The sequence below is a fragment of the Capra hircus genome, chromosome 25 (assembly GCF_001704415.2).
Source record: "Capra hircus breed San Clemente chromosome 25, ASM170441v1, whole genome shotgun sequence".
Lineage (NCBI taxonomy): Eukaryota > Metazoa > Chordata > Mammalia > Artiodactyla > Bovidae > Capra > Capra hircus.
In genome coordinates, this window is record NC_030832.1 from 7,439,545 (window position 1) to 7,459,495 (window position 19,951).

At 50.7% G+C, this 19,951-nt stretch overlaps 1 protein-coding gene across 2 annotated transcripts in view; it reads left to right on the forward strand.

Moving 5' to 3' along the window:
• The window catches only part of ABAT (4-aminobutyrate aminotransferase), an 85,851-nt gene continuing 66,928 nt past the window's right edge, over positions 1,029 to 19,951 (forward strand). For both annotated transcript variants that reach the window (XM_005697947.3, XM_018040947.1), the window contains exon 1: positions 1,029 to 1,129. The gene's annotated coding sequence lies outside the window, so the exon portion shown is untranslated. The remainder of the gene's footprint in view (positions 1,130 to 19,951) is intronic.

Sequence of the window (19,951 nt, forward strand, 5' to 3'; positions counted from 1 at the left end):
GCCTGGATTCATGGAAGGCAGGAAGGAAGGACCTCAGGGTTTTGCAAGATGCAAACAAAGGAAATAGTTACCTGATCAGGCTGAGTGGGGAAACCCAAGCTGTATTCTTTCTTGGCATTTTTAATTCTGTAACAGCTATTTATCATGAGCACTTGGTGAGCTCTTGTTGTTTTCTGATGGGCAGTTTCCTGTGTCTTTGATTTTACCATTGAACCAATGCATCCTCTTTCCAAATACCTTTAGAAAGCTACTGGGCTGGCAGTTATTCACACTTTAGTATTAGCTAGTCTTCATACAGCACTTTAATTTTTGTAAAGGCAGCTTCATCACATCTACCCTCTCACTTGTGCTCATGAAGGAGGCGTTAGTGCCCGAGGAACCATGGGCTCCTAGTCCAGTGATTTTTGCACTGCCCCAAGGATGCACTAGCTGGGAGGTGTTAAATGAATAGCAGCTCAGAGAGCTGAGAGCGAGAAGACCCTGAGCACTTGCCCGGAGGGAGGGTGTGCGTGGGCGGGGTGGTGGTGGTGGGTGGAAGGGGACTCTACGCTCTTTTGCCCTCCCTTTCTTACGGAACCTTGTCTAACTCTGAATCTAGATTTCCCGGAGCCCGAGATCTAAGGCTCATGGTGCAGAGGGGGCAGCTACACACGTCTGCAGCCCCCAGTATCCAGAAAAGGGGCAGGGGGCAATTAAGGTCTAGGTTAAACCAGCCTATAGAGCCTCTCCCCCCCGCCCCCCATTTCAGAGACTGGCTCCCCACACCCCAGCTCGGCTGGGGCTCCTCGCCGCCGCGGTCACAATCCGGCTCCTCCATCCCGGCCCTCGCGGCCCCTCCTCCGGGCCCCCGGCTCCTGCGCCCCCGGGAGGCCGGACTCTGCCCCGGGCCCGCCTTCCCCCGCCCTCCCGGGGGCGGTGGCCCGTGGCGGGCGCGCTCATTGGCGGTGGCGCGCGCGAGGGCCGGGACCCGCAGCGCTGATTGGCCAGCGCGGCTCGGCGGAGCCCAGGAGCCCGGCGAGTCGCTGGGGGAAGCGAGGCAGAGACCGGCCGCCGCCGGAGCGCAGGACGCCGATCGCTCAAGTCGCAGCTGGGCGGATTGGAGTCCGCACATTGGAGCAGAGGCCTGGAGGTAAGGACCTGGCGCCGGGTCGCTTGAGGCGAGCCCTTGCGCGCTAGCTGAGATGGAATCCTTCGGCCCTGCCCCCCAGGGAGCAAAAACGGGGCATCTTCTCTTAAGAGACCGAGCCCTCATCTTTCCGAGACGCGGGTCCCTCTGTCCCGAAAAGAGACAGCCGTCCACCGTCCAGAGAGCAAAATAGTTTCCTTTTCCCTTCGGACATGGGCCCTTCCTTCCTGGCCCCCCAGCTCTAGAAATAAAATTGCTCTCCCCACATTCCCCCTTGGAATGGAACGTGCTTCCCTCCGCCCCCAAAGTGGGTTCCAGCCTCCCCGGGTTTCTAAGGCCCATCATTTCTTGGGAGACGCATGTCTCTACCCCGTCCCTAAAAAACTAAGTTTGGATTCTTCTCCCCACCCTCCCTTCTCAGCTCGGAGATAACGGGGTGCTTCCCCCAGGAGGGAAAATAAGCCCCTCCCTAAAAGAAGGATATCGCTGGCCAGAGACGCTGCATGTAACCCTCAAATGCAATCAGACCTCCGTGTAACCCCACCCCCCCCAACTCAGAAACTGGACTCAATTCCCTATCTCCCCCCGCCCCAACCCCTCTTCATCCATCAGAGAGAGAAGACTGATTGCCTTGAACACCTTTACATTTAAGGCATTTGGGAGATTACTCCTCTTTCTCAAGATGCAAGAGGAGGGGTTTTCACATTCAGAAACAGGGCAAGGCTCCGGTCACTGGTCTGGACCAAGCCACACACCTCACCCCACCCCTTTAACCCTTTTGCACAAATCCCATCCCATAACCACCCCCCTTACCCTGTCCCATCCCTCCCACCTCTCTACTCCACCTAATCCCATCTCCTTTCCTCTCCCACGATTGCCAGAGATAAGAGCAGAGGTTGAGGTTTAGTAAGAAGGTTTAGAAGACTGAAACCCTTAGAACTGGGCTCCTCGGCCTAGAGATCATACCGGAGCCTCCAAACTGCCAGCAGAGATGGCCTCTGAGGCAGCAGGACCAGTGAGGACCACCACCCCCCCCCAAAATACACACACATACACAAAGGACTGTGTTCCAAATAAACTCCCCTGAGATGGACCAACCTGTCTCCTGGAGAAGAGGGTGTCCATGCAGAGAGAAGGGCCCCCATTTGCCTCCTGGGGCTCCCCCTTCCTAGCTCCTGTGGACATTGCCCTGTGGAATTCCCTAGGCCCTTAGCCAAGAGAGATGCTTGCAGGAGCCATCCATCGGACTGGCTTCAGTGAAGCTGGACTGAGGGACAGGTTGATGGTGACCTGATGGGGGCAGGGAACCGCTTTGATCTGGCGGGTCAGAGTCAGGGGTGGCAGCAGAGGAGAAAAAGCAAGGAGCTTTGCTCTGGAGCTGCAGCTGAGAGGTGGAGAAAGGAGAAGTGTGTGTCCCAGATGCCCAAAGAGGTCAGCCCCGAAAAGAGAGAAATGGCGCTACCTGGAGACCTTAGACCTCCCAGGGACTTGAGACCAAAGATCTTGCTCCTTCATTTGACACTTGAACAAGCAGACGCACCGAGACGGGAAGAGACTTGCTCAAGGTCACCCAGCCAGAGAGTGGCGAAGCTGGTCACAGCCTCTCTGGGACTCGTGGACCGGCAGGGTCCGGAATACTACCTCCCGTCCTCACATTTAGAACCAAGGTGGTTGGGCACCAGGCTCCCCACTTGTCAGAGGTGGTGCAGAGGCTCCGCCAATGTCACGCAGCTAGGAGGGGACACAGCTGGAACTCGGTGCCGCCCCCCAGCAGGCCGCTGTGTAGAATCCATTCCCAGGCCCCTGCACTTCCCCGCTCAGCCTGTGGCATCTTTTTATTGAGCCAACTGCCAAATCTAGGGTTGCCAGAATCCGAATGGACTCAGGATGGCAAGTGAGATCAGTTGCATTAGTCTGGAGCTGCTGCTGCTGCTGGAGTATCTCTTGCAGGCGAGGCTTGCTCCAGGCTCTTTGGACAGCACCCCACCCCCACCCCCACCCCGCAATGGAAGTCACAGCCCCTCCCTCCAGGGCCCCCTCCTTATCCATCCCTGCCTTTTCCCTGTGACCCCAAGTTCTCTGCTGCCATGTGCCACCCTAGCTCAGAGCCTGCTTCTTTTCCTGAGGCATTGAACCCCCACAGAGCAGCAGTAACCAGGTCCCTACAGATGGGAGGGTCTTGAGGTGGGGACTCCCCCCTGCCTCCAGCTGAGGGCTTGGCAGTGCTCCAAGTTGGAGCAGGGATCCAAGTTCAAGGTGCCAAGGTGAAAGTTCACAGGATGAGGGAGAAGCTTAGTGCAGTGGGGGTCGAGGGATCCATCTCTGGCCCCTCTATTCAGGGTCAGAGCCCAGACTTGCTACTTAGTATGTGTCTTGGTGGAATGATTAACCTCTCTGCAGCTAATTCCCTTAGTGTCCTTATTAGGGTAAAATGAGTTCGTCCTGGTAAAGTACATAGCATATGGCGAGTGAGGGGAAGCAGTGATTATGACAAGTCATAAAACCTCTAAACCTGGGTAGGGAGCTTATGCTTTTAGGTAAGACTTATGACTCCCAACGTAGATCATCTGTCAGGCAGCGAACAGTCAGCTCTTGCTTGGAGTCTAGGATGGTGTCTTCCCAGAGAGATGGTACGGGATGTGGAATGCACCCCAGGCCCTAAAGTCAGATGGAGCCGGGGATCTACTGGTACCGCTGGCTGGGCAATGTTGGGCAGGTCATCACCTCTCTGAGCCTCAGTTTCCCCATCTTCAAATTGGGCTTGTTGTGGGAAGAGGCTAGGCATCAGATAAAAGATAGGTCTAGAGCAGGGTTTTCTTTTTTTTTAATCATCAACAGTGTTGCCATTTGGGGCCAGATCATTCTGTGTTGCCAGGGGCGGGGAAGGGGGGCTGTCCCATGCATTGTAGGGTGTGGAGCCGCATCCTTACCCTCTACCCAATTAAAGCCAGTTGCTACCATTTCTAGTGATAGCAACTAAAATCATCTCCAAGCATGTCCTCTGGGGGGCAAAATCCCCTTCCCCACATTGAGAACTGCTGGTCTAATGTAGATTCTCCACTCATAGTGGATGATTGACGTTAGGAGAGCATCCTTCTTACTCAGGCTCCTCGTTCCACTTTGTGCATCATAGAGGTCATGTGTCAACTGCTGAGCCTCCTAATGTTGAGGGCAATATTAACCCCTCACATTTCAACAGGAAAATCCAGAGCACCTCCATGTGCATTACTATAAGCTTCCCATTTTACAGGTGAGCAAACTGAGGCCCACGGAGGTTAAAGGACTCTGCTAACAGCATTACCCCCATCCCTGCTAGAAGTCAAAGCAACTGTCCCTGCTGGAAGTCAAAGACAGTTTTAGAAATAACCTAGTTCTGGAGCCATCTCAGTTCCTTTAGCAGTCTCAGAATTTTAACTGCATGCTCTGGGGCCCAGCCATCCCATGGCTAAGAAAAAATCTCCTGTAGAAATGCTAGGCCAAGAAAGAATCTCCTGTAGAAATGCTGGCCAATGCAAGAATGTTCACCCAAGGGCTTGGCAATCCAAGATGGGAAGGGGTTACATTATGTGGAAAAATGAGCCGTCTTTTTAGGAGAATGGGGTGGAACTATGCTGCTGACCTGAAGAGATCTCTAAGACATCATTTAGTAAAAATGATAGTCACAAGATCGATATATAGGTATTTTAGTAAGTATATGTACATACATATAGGGAAGCAAGAAACATGAAAGGGGCCTCTCTGTGTGTGTGTGTGTGTGTGTGTGTGTGTGTGTGTGTGAATGTCTGTCCATGGGGGAGGAAGAGGAAACAGGATCCTTTAGCCAGCTTACCGTGCATTAAAGGTGAGCCAGACACAGCCCCCAGAGGTTGAGACTTGCTCGAAGTCCTTTAGCCACGAAGATGGCAGGGGATGAAGACGGCAGGGGATGACTGCGTCCCGAGTTCTGCACACCAGGCTGGGGCTCTTTCAGCTGCCTGGCCCCCAGGAAAGAGAGGCAGGCAGGGTCTGAGGACTGGACATTCCTGCACACCCACTCCCTCTTTCCTGGAAAGTGGTCATGCCAGAAGCTGCCAGTGACCGGAACTCAGGCCTTTGAGCTTCCTAAGAGTTCTGGAGCCAGGAGACAGAGATGTGAGGCCTCATGTCCACAGGCTGAGCCTCCGTCCTGCCCACAGGGGGTTCTTGTCACCAGCATCCTGGTGGGGCCTGAGGTCACACTGACCAGAGCTGAACTGGGCTTCCACCAGCATGAGGGGGGCTTCCCTGGTGGCTCAGATGGTAAAGAATCCACCTGCAATGCGAGAGACCTGGGTTCAATCCCTGGATGGGCAAGATCCCCGGAGAAGGGAATGGTTACCCACTCCAGTGCTCTTGCCTGGAGAATCCCATGGACAGAGGAGGCTGGCAGAGCTGCAGTCTGTGGGGTCATAGAGTCAGACCCGACTGAGCCACTAACACTTTCACTTCCCATTTTTCCTCGCATCATGACAGTCTAGGCTGTGGCCATTCTGTCTGTCAGTGTTTTCCCATCTTTAGAAGGTGAAAGAAAGGAAAGAAGGAAGGCATAAAGAAAGAAAAGAAAGAAAGGGAGAAAGAGGGGAAGGTAGACGGAGGTGCAGTGGGAGAACGCAGCTCTGGGTTACTGTGAGGACTGGCTGAAACCCTTGTTCAAGCACCTGGTACCTAGCCCCTCTTCAGTAGTGTGAGCCCTGCTCTCCCCCTCTCTCTCCTTGTCTGCCCTCCTTGCCAGGAAGCCCGGGACAAAAGCGTCGTGGGTGACAGCTGGGGGGCCTGAGGGCTTCCACAACGCCCGGCTGGCTGAATCACCACCCGCTCCCCACTGCATCCCTGCAGAAGGCCCAGGAGGTGGTTCTGAGCTGTGTGTCCTCCTTTGTCTCCACCACGTCTGACTAGCCTCGCTTTCCTAGAGGCACCAGGCATTTTAAACTGTTACCCATCCCAGGAATGGCATCGCCTGATACAGCCTCTAATCACACACTCTCTCTGTCTTGAGGTCGACTTCCCAAGGGCAAATTGCACTCCTCCTTCAAAAGCTGTCTCCGTGACCCTTCCCGCCCCCAGCCTCCCCCCAGTGAGGATCCTTTTATCCTCAGAACTGAGCGCTTAAACATCCGAGGCTTCCTTGGGTCTGTGACTGTTGGCTGGGTTTCCTCCCCGTCTGTATCCCTGGGGAGTAGACATACATTCGAGTCTCTTTCACTTCCATCCTGAATGCAGAGCACCATTCCTGGCACACAGTAGACACGGGATGAGCGTTTACTGCGCAGCGTGTGCAAGAGAGTGCTTGTGTGCTCATTCGTGTCCGACTCTTTGCAACCCCATGCACCGTAGCCCACCAGGCTCCTCTGTCCATGGGATTCTCCAGGCAAGAATACTGGAGTGGGTTGCCATTTCCTTCTCCAGGGGGCCTTCCCGACCCAGGGTTTAAGCCAGCATCTCTTGCCTCTCCCCCATTGACAGGCGAATTCTCTATCACTGCACCACCTGGGAAGCCCCAGGTGATTAAAACAATGTGTATGGGATCTCAGTTCCCTAACCAGGGATCAAACGCATGTCCCCTGCATTAGGAGTGGAGAATCTTAACCACTGGACTGCCGGGTAAATCCCTTAATAATTTTAAAAGGTACAATTCAGTGACATTAAGTACTTTCACAATGTCGTGCAACTATCACCTCTCTCTGGTTCCAGAACTCTTTCATCATACCGAAAGGAAACCTGGTCCCCATGAAGCAGTCACCCTCCCTTCTCCCAGCCCCTGCCAACCATTTGTCTGCTTTCTGATTCGATAGATTTGCCTGGTCTGACTGCTTCATATAAATGGCATCATCCAACTTGTGGCATATTGGTCTGACTTCTCTGCGGTAGCATATATCAATACTTTGCTCCTTTTCATGGCTAAATAATATTCTATTGCGTGGATTATAGGCCAGTTGGTTTATCCGTCTGTCAGCTGAGGGACATTTGGGCTTCCGACTTTTGACGGCTATGAATGATGCAGCTGTGGACATATGTGGACAAATTTCGGCTTGAAGATCTGCTTTCCGTTCTTTGGGGAGTGGAACTGCTGGGTCCCACGGTAGCTCTTTGCTTAACCTTTTGAGGAACCGCCATGCCAGACTCCACCATTTTACAAGCCCACCAGCAATGTGCGAGGGTTCCAATGTTTTCCACATTTTTGTCAACATTTGTTATTTTCCGATTACTAGTATTACAATGTATTACCTTATTCTAGTGCATATGAAGCGGTATGTGATTGTGGGGGGTTTTTTAATCTTTTTTTCTCACTTTTTCTCATTGTGGTTTTGATTTACGTTTCCCTAATGATTAGTGATGTTGAACATCTTTTCATGTGCTAATTGGCCTTTTATGTATCTTCTTTGGGGAAAGGTCCATTTAAGTCCTTTGCCCATTTTTGAATTGGGATGTTTGTCTTTTTGTTGTTGTAAGAATTCTTTATATACCTAAGTACATCTTTGTCTTGCTATTTCCTCTAGCATTTAAATATTCACTTAGCTCCTGGGGGTCAGGAGTCACTTTGGGATGTCAAAGTGACTACAGTACAGTTTCTGCCCTCAAGGGGTTCCTAATTTAGAGCAAAGTTTCTTTCTTTTTTCTTTTTTTTGCCTCACTTTGCAACTTTCAGAATCTTCATTCCCCAACCAGGAATTGAACCAAGGCTCCAGCATTGAAAACACCAAGTCCTAACCACTCAACCACCAGGGAATTCCCAGAACAAAGTTTTTTTTACACTATTGCCACGGCTGGGGTGGGGTGGGCATGGAGGCGGGTGGGGTGTCCTGTGTACTAGGGGATGTTCAGCGGCATTCCTGGGTTTTATCCCACTCAATGCCAGTAGCACACTTTCCTCCCAGTTGTGACAAGCAATAATGTCCCCAGACATGGCTAGATATCCCCTGGCTGAGCATCAGTGGTTTAGAAGCTTAGACAGGCATGTCTAGCTACAACTTCTTGTGCCTAACAAGATGCCTAGTGGGCATTCACAACTTATCTGTTGGATGTTGGACAGGTGGGTAGATGGATAGATAGGTGGAATAATGAATGCAATTTACAGGGTCTGGACATGTGCCTGAAAGTCGACTATGTGAAACAAAACATTGTTCTTCCAACTGGAATATTGTACCCCTTTCTGCCTAGCACACTAATTCTCAGGCTTGCACATCAGAATCCCCTGAAGGATGTATTAAAACAGAGATCAACAGGTCCCACCACCAGAATTATCACTCTGTCGAGTCACTGGCCTGGCAGAATTCTCCCAACCTGGTTTCCATGCCTCTTGGGAACCCTGCACCCAACTACCCCGTCTCACCAACCTGTCCATCCTCGGAGTCTCACAGTCTTAACTGTCAGCCTCTCCCACTTGGGCACTAACATTTATTACTTTGAACGATCAGCAAGCAGGGCTTCCCCAGCGGCTCAGCGGTAAAGAATCTGCCTGCGATGCAGGAGATACAGGAGACGCGGGTTCGATCTCTGGGTCAGGAATATTCCCTGCAGGAGAGAATGGCAGCCCGTGCTAGTAATCTTGCAGGGAAAATCCCATGGATAAAGGAGCCTGGCAGGGTACAGTCTGTGGAGTCACAAAGAGTCGGACACGACTGAAGCAGCTGAACACACATCAGCCACCTATTGGTTATCTGTCTTTCAGCCGCTGCTCGGAGAGTTCCTGCAAAGCTGGGACTCACTGTGTCCTGGCATCTTGCTGCTCAAAGTGCGGTCCAGCGCCCAGTGGCATGACATCGCTGGGGAGCTGGGGGGAAAATGCGGGCGCTTGGGCCCCACCCAGCATCCTACAAAATGCAGTCTGCTGTTTAACACTATCCTGGTGGGACGAGGGGCTTCGTGTGCTCCTTCAGGTCGTTTGGGAAGCTTGTCCTTGGCCATCTCTGTGACCTCACAACTCAGAGCTAACCCCTGTAGCTTCGCTGATGTGTTACCTTGACAGCAGCTGTTATACTGTAAATGGTGCCTGAGCCGGAACATCATTAGGGTGTTACTGGCCATCCGTATCTCCGCTTGATGTATTTTATCTCTTGGAATGCGTGAACTGACCTTGCTTCACCCATTGGAAAGCCAGAGGGGCGGCGTCTTGCTCAAGGTCAGGCGATGACCATAAGGCAGAATGGAGAGATGGCCATCCGTTCCCTAGAGGGGAGCAGTTGAAATGCCACGGTTACAACACATGAAAATACAGGGCGGAAGGGTAGAGTTCGGAGGCTGCTGGGGTGCTTTTCACACGTGGAGAGCTGGGAGATGATTTAAAAGTGGGCCAAAAACGGGAACTGAAATGGTATTTTTTAATTAATTAATCTGTTTTGGCTGTGCTGGGTCTTCGTTGCTGTGCGGGTTCTCTCTAGTTGCGGTGTACGGGCGTGTCACTGCGGTGGCTTCTCTTGTTGCAGAGCAAAGGCTCCAGGGCGCATGTGGGCTCAGGACTTGCGGCTCTGAGACTGGGCTCACAGGCCCAGGAGCTGTGGCTCACGGGCTTAGTTGCCCCGTGGCATGCAGAGTCTTCCTGCACCAGGGATCAAACTCGTGTCCCCTGCATTGGCAGACGGATTCTTAGCCACTGGACCACCAGGGAAGTCCTGAAATGGGTTTGTTTTTTTTTTTTTTTTTTTCATTTATTCAGCCAGTGTTTGTTGAGTACTCTGTAGATGTCAGACTTTGGCATCCCATGCATGGTACTAACAGGGGAAACAAGGTCTCCCTCTTAGTGGCTTCTGTCTAGGTGGGCAGTCGAGCAACCTGCATTCGTTCATTCCTGAGTGAACATGCCTGCTTGTTGCACACTCCCGCTTGTCTTATACACTAATGGTAGGGTGTGTGTGCATGGTAACAAGAGACAAACACCCAGCTTCCACGCCAGACGATCTTCTAGGCCAGCTGTCAGGATGTGCTGTGTGCACTAAGTCACTTCAGTCGTGTCCAACTGTTTGTGACACTATGGACCATAGGCCACCAGGGCCCTCTGTCCATGGGGTTCTCCAGGCAAGAATACTGGAGTGGGTTGCCATTCCCTTCTTTAGGGGATATTCCCAACCCAGGAATCGAACCAGAGTCTCTTATGTCTCCTGCATTGGCAGGCGGATTCTTTCCCACAAGTGCCACCTGGGAAGCCCAGCTATCAGGGAACAGGCCCATAAACAACCAGAGAGAAGAGTACCAGGAAGGTGGGAGTAGCTAGAGAAGGAAGAGGTTCTCTGTCTCTGTACCTGGGCATGCTGGGAAAGAAATTTCTGGAGGAAAAGGCAGAAAAGACAGGAAAGATATTCTCAATAGATAGTACACAAACAGGGGCTCACAGACTTCATGGAAAACTCTTAAAATCTTCAGGAATAAGTAAAAAGGGGGGTAGTGATAAAACATTGACTCCCTTAGAGATACAAAGATGAACACTTAATGATTCTGTAAAGCTTATTCAATGAAAGAACCAAGCAGATGTTGGAAGAGGTTCAAAGGAAAAGTCAAATAAAGCACAGTTGTCTATGGAGTAAAGGAATGGTGCAATGCATTGCAAACAGAGGCAAAAAAATGACTGGACAAGACAGGATTGGCTCCTCTGTGAGATTCCTGGGCTTCCCAGGTGACTCACTGGTAAAGAATCCGCCTGCCAATGCAAGAGACGTGGGTTCGATCCCTGGGTTGGGAAGATTCCCCTGGAGGAGGAAATGGCAACCCATTCCAATATTCTTGCCTGGAAAATCCCATGGACAGAGGAGGCTGGCAGGCTACAGTCCATAGGGTTGCAATGAGTTGGACCGACTAAGCAGCTGAACATGCGCACACACATCAGATTCCTACGACTTAGAAAGAGTTGGGAAAAAAAAAAAAAGCTTGAAGATAATGTAATGAACAAGGCTAGAATCAGATATCTTAAAAGTTTGTGTGGTATGTAAACAATGCATGGTTTTCCATTGAGATGGCTTTTCTAATAAAAAAGCAGTGTGCAGAGGATGGGGGAGGTGTTTGGCAGAGGCTCCCCAGGGTGGATGGCTAAGAAGAGGGGAGCTGTGAGAAGGCCAGATCATAAACAGCCTGGTGACCCTTGATGCTGAGTTTAGACTTGACCCAGAGACCCCTGGGGAACCTGGAAGGGTTTTAGGTAAGGAGGTGACCTGATTTGATTAGCACTTGAGAAATACTCTTCAGGAAGCTTCATGGAGAGTGGACTGACTGTAGGAGGAGCCTGTTTGTTAGAAGATGAGATGGTGGGGGCTTCACATAGAGTCCAGCTCAGCAGATTTTTTTTTTTTTTAAGGGGCAGATAGTAAATATTTGAGGCTTTGTGGGCCATGCAGCTATAGTCACAACCACTCGACTGTACCGTGAAATGTAAATGAATGGATGTGTTTGTGTGCTAATAAAACTTTATTTACATAAACAGGCTGGGGGGGCCGGAGGTCTCCCACCTCCCAACCAGTTTGTCGATCCCTGACCTAGAGCGGCTAGAGCTGTCCATGGTTTTGACAGGCCTCCTGTATCCCTTTCTCTAGATGTTTAGAGTCTACCGGCAGCTATTGGTCAGGCTTCCCTGATGGCTCAGCCCCTGTTAGTGGGAGCAGGGACACCGGTCCCCTAACTTTGCGTGTGGGTTCCCTGAGGGAATCAGACAATCGCGGGGGCGGATCCCTGGCCTTTCAGCAAAAGCTTTCAGGACCTCGAAGCTCCTTCAGGGCGAGACTGGCTGAGCAGCCTCTTAAAGCAGCCAAAAGAGCAAGCCACCACCACCACCTCGGCAGGGCCATTCCCATGCGAGATCAGAGCCTGCCTCCCTTCTCCTTGCCCAGAGCTGTAAATAGCTCTCTGCTGGCTTTGCAAGCCGAGCGCCGTTCTGGGGACAGGCTGGAAATGAGCACACGAGGAGCATTTGTGCAAATTACTGCCTGCATGCGGATTTGCACGGCTGGCGTTCTGCCCCAGCTGTAAGTGCACAGTCCTCCCAGGGGCTGAAAACGGGACTCAATGAAGAGCCACCCACAGAAGAGCATGGACGCCACGACCTAGGGTCAGGGTCCCAGAGGCATCCAGGGCTGGGCTGCCAGGGTGATGATCAGCTTCAGGGACAAGAGGAAACATTCAGAGGACCCTGGACAGACTTTCAACTTAGGCTCTGTCCATCCTATTGCAACGGCCCATAAACACTGGCAGCTCATATTTGCCGAGCATTCAGCGGGTGCTAGGGCTGTTCTGAGGGTGTATTTGCTTATCTCATTGCTTGTAACAACCTAAAGAGGAAAGACTGATCAGGTTTCAGAGGTGGGAAATGCAGGCTCAGAATAGATGATTGACTTCAGGCGCTCATAATAAAAACATCAAGTCTAGAGAGAAACCCAGGCATACAGACCATCTGCTAATACTAAGCCCCATGGATGCCACTGTTCTCTCTGGCCTCAGTTTACTCATCCGTCCATGGGAATAATCTTGACTTATCCTTTGATGTTCACAACAGAGTTTGCGAAGACCAGCTGCGATGGCAAATGAGAAAGCAGTGTTCGAAAGTCCAAAATCCTGAATAAAGCTAGGGGTGAGTGGGTTCAAAGTTCAAAGCGCTTCCAGAGGCAGCCAACAACTTGGATCATTTGCAGTAATTGATCAGGTTCAAACCTGTGCAGCCCCTTGACATCCTGCTATGGGCTTAGGTTGGAGTCCGTTGCTTAGATGTTCCTTTGGTGTCAAGGAAGAAGTCCTATGTTTGGAAAGCAGCTGTGTATCTGGCCTCCTGAGCTCCCTGGAGGTTGTGACTTCTGGGTCTCAGTTTCCTCATCTGTAAAATGGCAACAATACTGCCTTTTGAAATAGCATATTGGTGGTTATTAGGGCTTCCCTGGTGGCTCAGTGGTAAAGAATTTGCCTGCCAATGTAGGAAACTCGGGTTCAGTTCCTGGTCTGGGAAGATCCCTTGGAGAAGGAAATGGCAACCCACTCCAATATTCTTGCCTGGAAAATCCCATGGACAGAGGAGCCTGGCAGGCTACAGTAAATGGGATCACAAAAGAGTCAGACACAACTGAGCTCACACACACACACACACACACACACACACACACACATACACACAGAGATTAGATGGTAAGAGTGAGTGGTCGGATGCTTTCTACCTGCCAGGCACTGGGTTCTGTTTGGATTATCTCATTTAAAGCTTTCAATAATCCAGGTGGGAATGACCTTCTTTGTGGTTGTGGAAACAGAATCAGAGAATTTTTTAAGTTTCTTGGCCAAGATCACAGATGAAAGAAGGGCCAGAAACTGGACACATGAAACATAATCCGGTCCATAGCAAGACTATTATGGCAACAAACTGGTTGCCCCATTTAGACTCCGCCAGCTGTGTGTATGAGGAGTCCCCTTCCTCCATACCCTCTCCAGCTCCAGCACCTCAACTTGCTATTATATTTCAGCCATTCCAGGAGTTGTGTATTTTTTTCTAACATTTCTCTACTAACTGAATCCATCACCTTTTCTATGCTATGCATGTTGACTACCTGGAATTCCTGTTTAAGAAGTGCCTATTAAGATCGCTTGTCCATTTCTCTTTGCATTTGTCTGTTTTTCTTTTTCTTCTAGATTTTTAAGAGTTTTCTTAATCTTTCTGGATAAAGATCCCTCTGCCAGTTATGTGTTATGGATCTTCCTCTACTCTGTGGCATGCATTCACTTTTCAGTGGTGACTTTGGGTTATTGGGACTTTAATTTTTAGATGAGCTCATACTCATCTTTTTTGTGTGGTTTTGTGTGCTAGTTCAGGAATTTAAAGTCCTTCATGTTGCCCCTCTATTTTCTAGAAGCTTTCACATTTAGTTTTTCATATTTATCTCTAACATCTGCCTGGGGTTGATTTTTAGGTATTGAATGAGGTAAGATCATGCTAAATTTTTCTTTCTGTATGAATAATCCCACTGAGCCAACATCACAGACTCTTTAATTTATTTATTTAGTTTTGGCTGTGCTGGGTCTTTGCTGCTGTTCGCAGGTTTTCTCTGGTTGTGGCGAGCGGGGGCTACTCTTCATTTCGGTGGCTTCTCTTGTTACAGAGCAGGAGCTCTAGAGCGCAGGCTCAGTAGTTGCGGTGCACGGGCTTAGTTGCTCCGAGGTACGTGGGATCTTCCCGGCCCAGGGACTGAACCCATGTCCCCTGCATTGGCAGGCGGGTTCTTATCCCCTGGGCCACCAGGGAAGGCCTCGGATTGCTTCTATGCTGGGGAATCTGTTACCTCTGTAGTAACACATGGGTCCTGTGGCCTCATCCCACAGTTCCTGGCTCTGAGCATCTTTGTTTTGCCGGCAGTGGAAGCAACAGTTTTTCCTCGCAGGCAGCCCAGGTTTCGCTGGCGATAGCATCTGCCAGGCTCGACATCAGGTCTGGAACCCTTCCGTCCCCGCCAGCGAGCATGTCCTGCCTGCTGGGCATTTGCAGGACGTGCCTGATGCAGGCCCTGCGCCATGGACTTGAGCCAGTGCTCTTCATTCATTGTCATCTCTGCTCATCACCCCACGGATGAGCAAACAGCAGCCCAGAGCACTCAAGCCACTGGCCTAAGACCACACAGCTTCCAAGGGGCAAACGTGATGGTTTTCTTTCTTATTTAAAATGTTGTTTATTTCTTATTTTAGTTTTGGATGTGCTGGGTCTTTGCTGCTTTGCACAGGATTTCTCTGGCTGTGGTGTGTGGGGGCTACTCTCTAGCTGCGTCGTGCGGGCTTCTCACTGAGGTGGCTTCTCTTGCTGTGGAGCATAGTCTCTAGGCTTGCTGGCTTCAGTAGCTGCGGCTGTAGATGCAGACTCCATAGCCGTGGTGCACGAGCTTAGCCGCTCTGTAGCGTGTGGGATCCTCCCGGACCAGGGATCAAACCCGAGTCCCCTGCATTGGAACGCGGAATCCTATCCACTATGCCTCCAGGGAAGTCCATGACGGGTTTCAGCTTGCTACGAATTTCATTTTCTAAACTTGAATAGTACTTTTTTTTCCCCCCTCTTCCAAATGGTGGATCCTATTCTTCAGTAATTTCACCTGAAGAATTCCAATTTTGTTTAGAGTCTGGATTCTAAAATATTCCCAAATCTCTGCCTAAGACCCCTCATTCTGCCCTTGGCACTGCTTTTTCAATTTTGTGCCCAGCATGAGGTTTTGTTTCTTTCTGCACCACGTAGAATAATTAAGAAGATTTTAATGTGTCAAGATACATGTCTGCTGGTTTTTTACAGAACTGGAGGCGGGGGGAGAGAGCTCTGTCTATGCCAGCACTCAAAATCTCATTAAATGGATCCATCCCTGTTTGGGGAGGGCTTCCCTGGTGGCGCTAGCAGTAAAGAGCAATGTAGGAGATGTAAGAGACTTGAGTTCAGTCCCTGGGTCGGGAAGATCCCCTGGAGGAGGAAATGGCAATCCACTCCAGTACTCCTGCTTGGAGAATCCCACGGACAGAGGAGCCTGGTGGGCTACAGTCCACCGGGTTGCAGAGAGTCAGACATGACTGAAGTGACTTAATACGCACTGTTTGGGGATGGGAAATCCAGACAGAGCTGACAAGATTGATGATGTTTTCATGAAACTGGGCATCTGTTGTGTTCCTTGTGGGTTCTTATTGCAGGAATTTTCTGGCAAGAGGACAAAGAAGCAGAAACTTTAGAGTCTGGAGAGATGGTATAGTTTTGGAATAAGGATCCACTTCCCCCTCCACAGTGGGATGCGTGGGGGGTGGAGATGACTACACTTCCGACTACAGATTTCCATTAGTCCCTCCATTTGCAAACTGCGCTTCCCATACTGGCTCCCACTTCTGTTTTCTGAGCACCTACTCTGCACGGTGGCGTGCTGGGTGCTCCAGTTACCCTCACCTTATAGTTGTTGTTTAGTCGCTAAGTCATGTCCAACTCTTTACGACCCCATGGACTGCAGCCCACCAGGCTCCTCTGTCCATGGGATTCTCTGGGCAAGGACACTGGAGTTCCCTTCTCCAGGGGATCTTCCTGACCCAGGGATCAAACCCACATCTCCCTCATTGCAGGCGGATTCTTTACCACTGAGCCACAAGGGAAGGTCACCTCAAAGAGAAATAAAGCAACTATACTCTAATAAAATTAATTAAGAAAGCAAGCTGGCCTTGGGCCACATCTGGGATAGTGCTCACGGACAGAGAAGGAGAAAGAAACTCTGGAGGCCACCACATCCTAACACCAGAGTTCCAACTGGGGACCCTCAGAGGGTGAGTTCACACAGCTCTGTGCCCCATTCTCCACCCACACAGCGCACATCCCCGACCTCCTCCCCGTCCCCCACCTAAGACCATGCTCTGGGAGCCGCTGAGCTGGTACTGGGAATGCTGGCATCCACCTGTGTCTACCCCGAGTTCATAGCCAGAACTTTTTCCCCACCTCTCTTCAACTCTGTGGAATGAAAAGCCCCAGGTTTGCCTGGGGACATCCTTTGGAAAGAAGTGGCATGTCAATGCCACATGGTGATCGGGGAAAGCTGCTGAGTCTGCAAGGCTGGCAATGGGAGCGAGAACTCCTCGGAGACGTCTGTGAAAAGACAGGAATGAGAAGCAGATGGTTCCTAGTGGCTGTGATAAGAGGCCAGTGACTTGGTGTACTTCTCATTTTCTGCAGGAGCCAAATGATGGTAGAGATTATGTTTCTCCGCGAGCATAGTATCACCCCATAGCACCGTGCTCGTGATTCTGCAGAAAAGCAGGCCCCATTGTCACTTATTCAATACAGCAGGGGTGGGGGGTGGGGAGGGGTGAGACTTACTTAACCTTCTGTGGGTCTCAGTGTCCCCATCTGCAAAAAAGCTCTGCCTTTGCCTCACAGGATGTTTACAAACATCATTGATCAGAGAGCAGAGAACACCAAGGGGCACTTCAGCTTTCTTTGCCTTGGCTTTCTCATCCACTGAATGGGAAGAAGTCTTCCTTGTGGAGCAATTCTGATTCCTGTGCTGGGTCCTCGTTGCTGTGCACTCCTTTCTCTAGTTGTGGTGAGCGGGGGTTACTCTCTAGTTGCGGTGCATGTGCCTCTCACTGCGGTGGCTTCTCTTGTCACAGAGCACAGGCTCTAGGGCTCAGTAGTTTCAACACTCGGGCTTAGTTGCCCTGAAACATGTGGGGTCTTCCCAGAACAGGGATGGACCCTGTGTACCCTGCATTGGCAGGTGGGTTCTTAACCACTGAGCCTGATGCCCCAGCCCCAGAGGTGTCCACATCCCAAGGACTGAGCAACACTCAACACGTAAGTTATATTTTGCGTCAACAATAAGAGAGAGGTGAAGGGGAGCTTGCATCCTGGGGCAGGGAGACAGATGTATCCATGAACAAATGGAAAACGGCGAAGGGCCTCAGTGAAAATCAGATTCCGTTACTTGAATTAATGGGAGTCAGCAAAGCCATGTAAGAGTCAGACCATAAAGAAGGCTGAGCTCCAAAGAATTGATTCTTTCAAACTGCTCTGCTAGAGAAGACACTTGAGAGTCCCTTGGACTATAAGGAACTCAAACCAGTCAATCCTAAAGGAAATCAACCCTGAATACTCACTGGAAGGATTGATACTCCAATACTTTGGCCACCTGATGCGAAGAGCCAACTCATTGGAAAAGACCCTGATGCTGGGAAAGACTGAGCGCAAGAGAAGGGGGTGACAGAGGATGAGATGGCTGGATCGCATCCCTGGCTCAATGGCCATGAGTTTAAGCAAACTCCAGTAGATACTGAAGGACAGGGAAGCCTGGCGTCCTGCAGTCCATGGGGTGGCAAAGAGTCAGACACGACTGAGTACCTGAAGAAAGAAAGAGAGGCCTCTCTGACTGGGTGGTTTCTGAGCTCTGAAAGATGCCAGTCGTTCAGAGACAGGGAAGCATGTTCCCAGGTTGGGGGCTAGGCTCTGCACAGCAGGCGCACGCGGGACCCAGTCCAAGGACTTTGAGGTTATAGTGAGAAGGTGGGGTTTTATCCTCTTTGCAATCAGACACTGTTGGTAGGTTATTAACCACGGAGTGACGTGATCTGCTTCACTTTAAAGCAATCGCTCTGGGTTCAGCCCTCGCTACAAAACTGGTCCCTGCTGCCGGAGAGGTTGGGGACCACTGCTCTACAGTGACCTACAGCATTTACAGCAAATAATACCGCTTTCAGACACTAGAGTGATGTACAGGTTTTCACTTAAAATTTTTTCTGGTCAAAAAGCAAGATGGGGGCCTTCCCTGGTGGTTCAGTAGTAAGGAATCCACCTGCCAATGCAGGAGACATGGGTTCGATCGCTGGTCCAGGAAGATCCCACAAGCCACGGAGCAGCTAAGCCGGTGCACCACAACTACTGAGCCTGTGCTCCAGAGCCCGTGAGCTACAGCTATGGAAGCCCGAGTGCCCTAGGTCCCGGGCTCAGTAACAAGAGAAGCCGCTGCAACAAGAAGCCCGCTCACCGCAGCTAGAGAGCAGCCCCATCTCGCCGCAACTAGAGAAAAAGCCTGCTCAGCAACGAAGACCGAGCACAGCCAGAAATAAATAAACAACTTTTTTTAAAAAAGCAAGATAGGATGTCCCTGGCGGTCCATTGGTTAAGACGCCACACTTTCCTTGCAGGGGACTCCGGTTAGATCCCTAATCAGGGAACCAAGATCCCACAGGCCACACGGAGCAGCCAAAAACTAGGGAAACAAAAAAAGCAAGATCACGTCAAGGTGGGTGTGGGGGAATCTTGTAAATGTTGGTAAAGACAGAAAAATGGGGCAGACAGCAAATGCTGGCTCCGGAGGAGCACACACCTCCAGCGCTGCCGGTGTGTCAGCAGGAAAAAGAGCCCGTGCGTGCTGCAGCGGGTGGCATGGCCAAACCCGCGCAGCGCGCTTTCTCTACAGACTGAACTCTGAACCTGGAGACCCGTGCGTCACCGCTGCGTCCTAAGGAAGATAGGATCGATCTGTGGTTTCAAAGCTTGGAAAGCTTGCATCAGTGTCGGCTAACTTTTTCTGGAAGGGCCAGATGGCCAGTGTTTTCCGCAGTGCGGCTACATGCTTTCCGTCGCAGCCACAGAAACGAACAAGCAGGGATGAGTCTTCATTTGCAAAAATCACGCAGCTGGCCACAGTGTGCAGACTCATAGCCTAGAATTTGAATCCCCGGGCTGCCAGGCCTCAGCACATGCTCTTGCCTGGCCTTCCAGGAACCCCAGGTTTCCTTTCCCAAGCTCCCCTTTCCTTCTGTGTCTTGGGATGAGTCTAGAAGTTTCGAGTTGTGGCGACAAGACGTGCGCTGCGCTCCCTGACCCTGCTGACCTACTTTCAACTTTCAACTATTTTACACCTGGGATCAGAATCCAGTTTGACCTGGTTCAGTGCCAGAGAACAAATGTCCTCTTTGGAGTCTATCTGAGAGCTCATCTCTTCCCACACCTTCGGAAACCAAACTGAGCACAGATCAATGTCCCAGTGCCTGTGAGGCTCTCTGTGAATGCCAATAATGTCAAGTTATCCAGTACTTATTTTCCTGCGATTAGCTGTCTAGACACATTGCGCTGCCATCAACACAAGGCTGCCCGTGTTATAGTTTCTTTCTGTGTATTATTAGAGAAGGAGAGAGGCTGCTTTCAGGTCATTAGAGAGGATTCAGAAAATACCAAGAGGTGGAAAACAGTAGACTTCTCCATAGTTCCATATCCAAGGCAAAACGGTGTTGAACAGAAATTTCATTTCTTTCCAGCCTTCTTTTTCCCGTATTGGTTTATGGGCTTGTTTTTGCGTCTGTATGAAATTCTAGCCAGACTGCATATAAAATTTTATGGTCTTTTCGCTC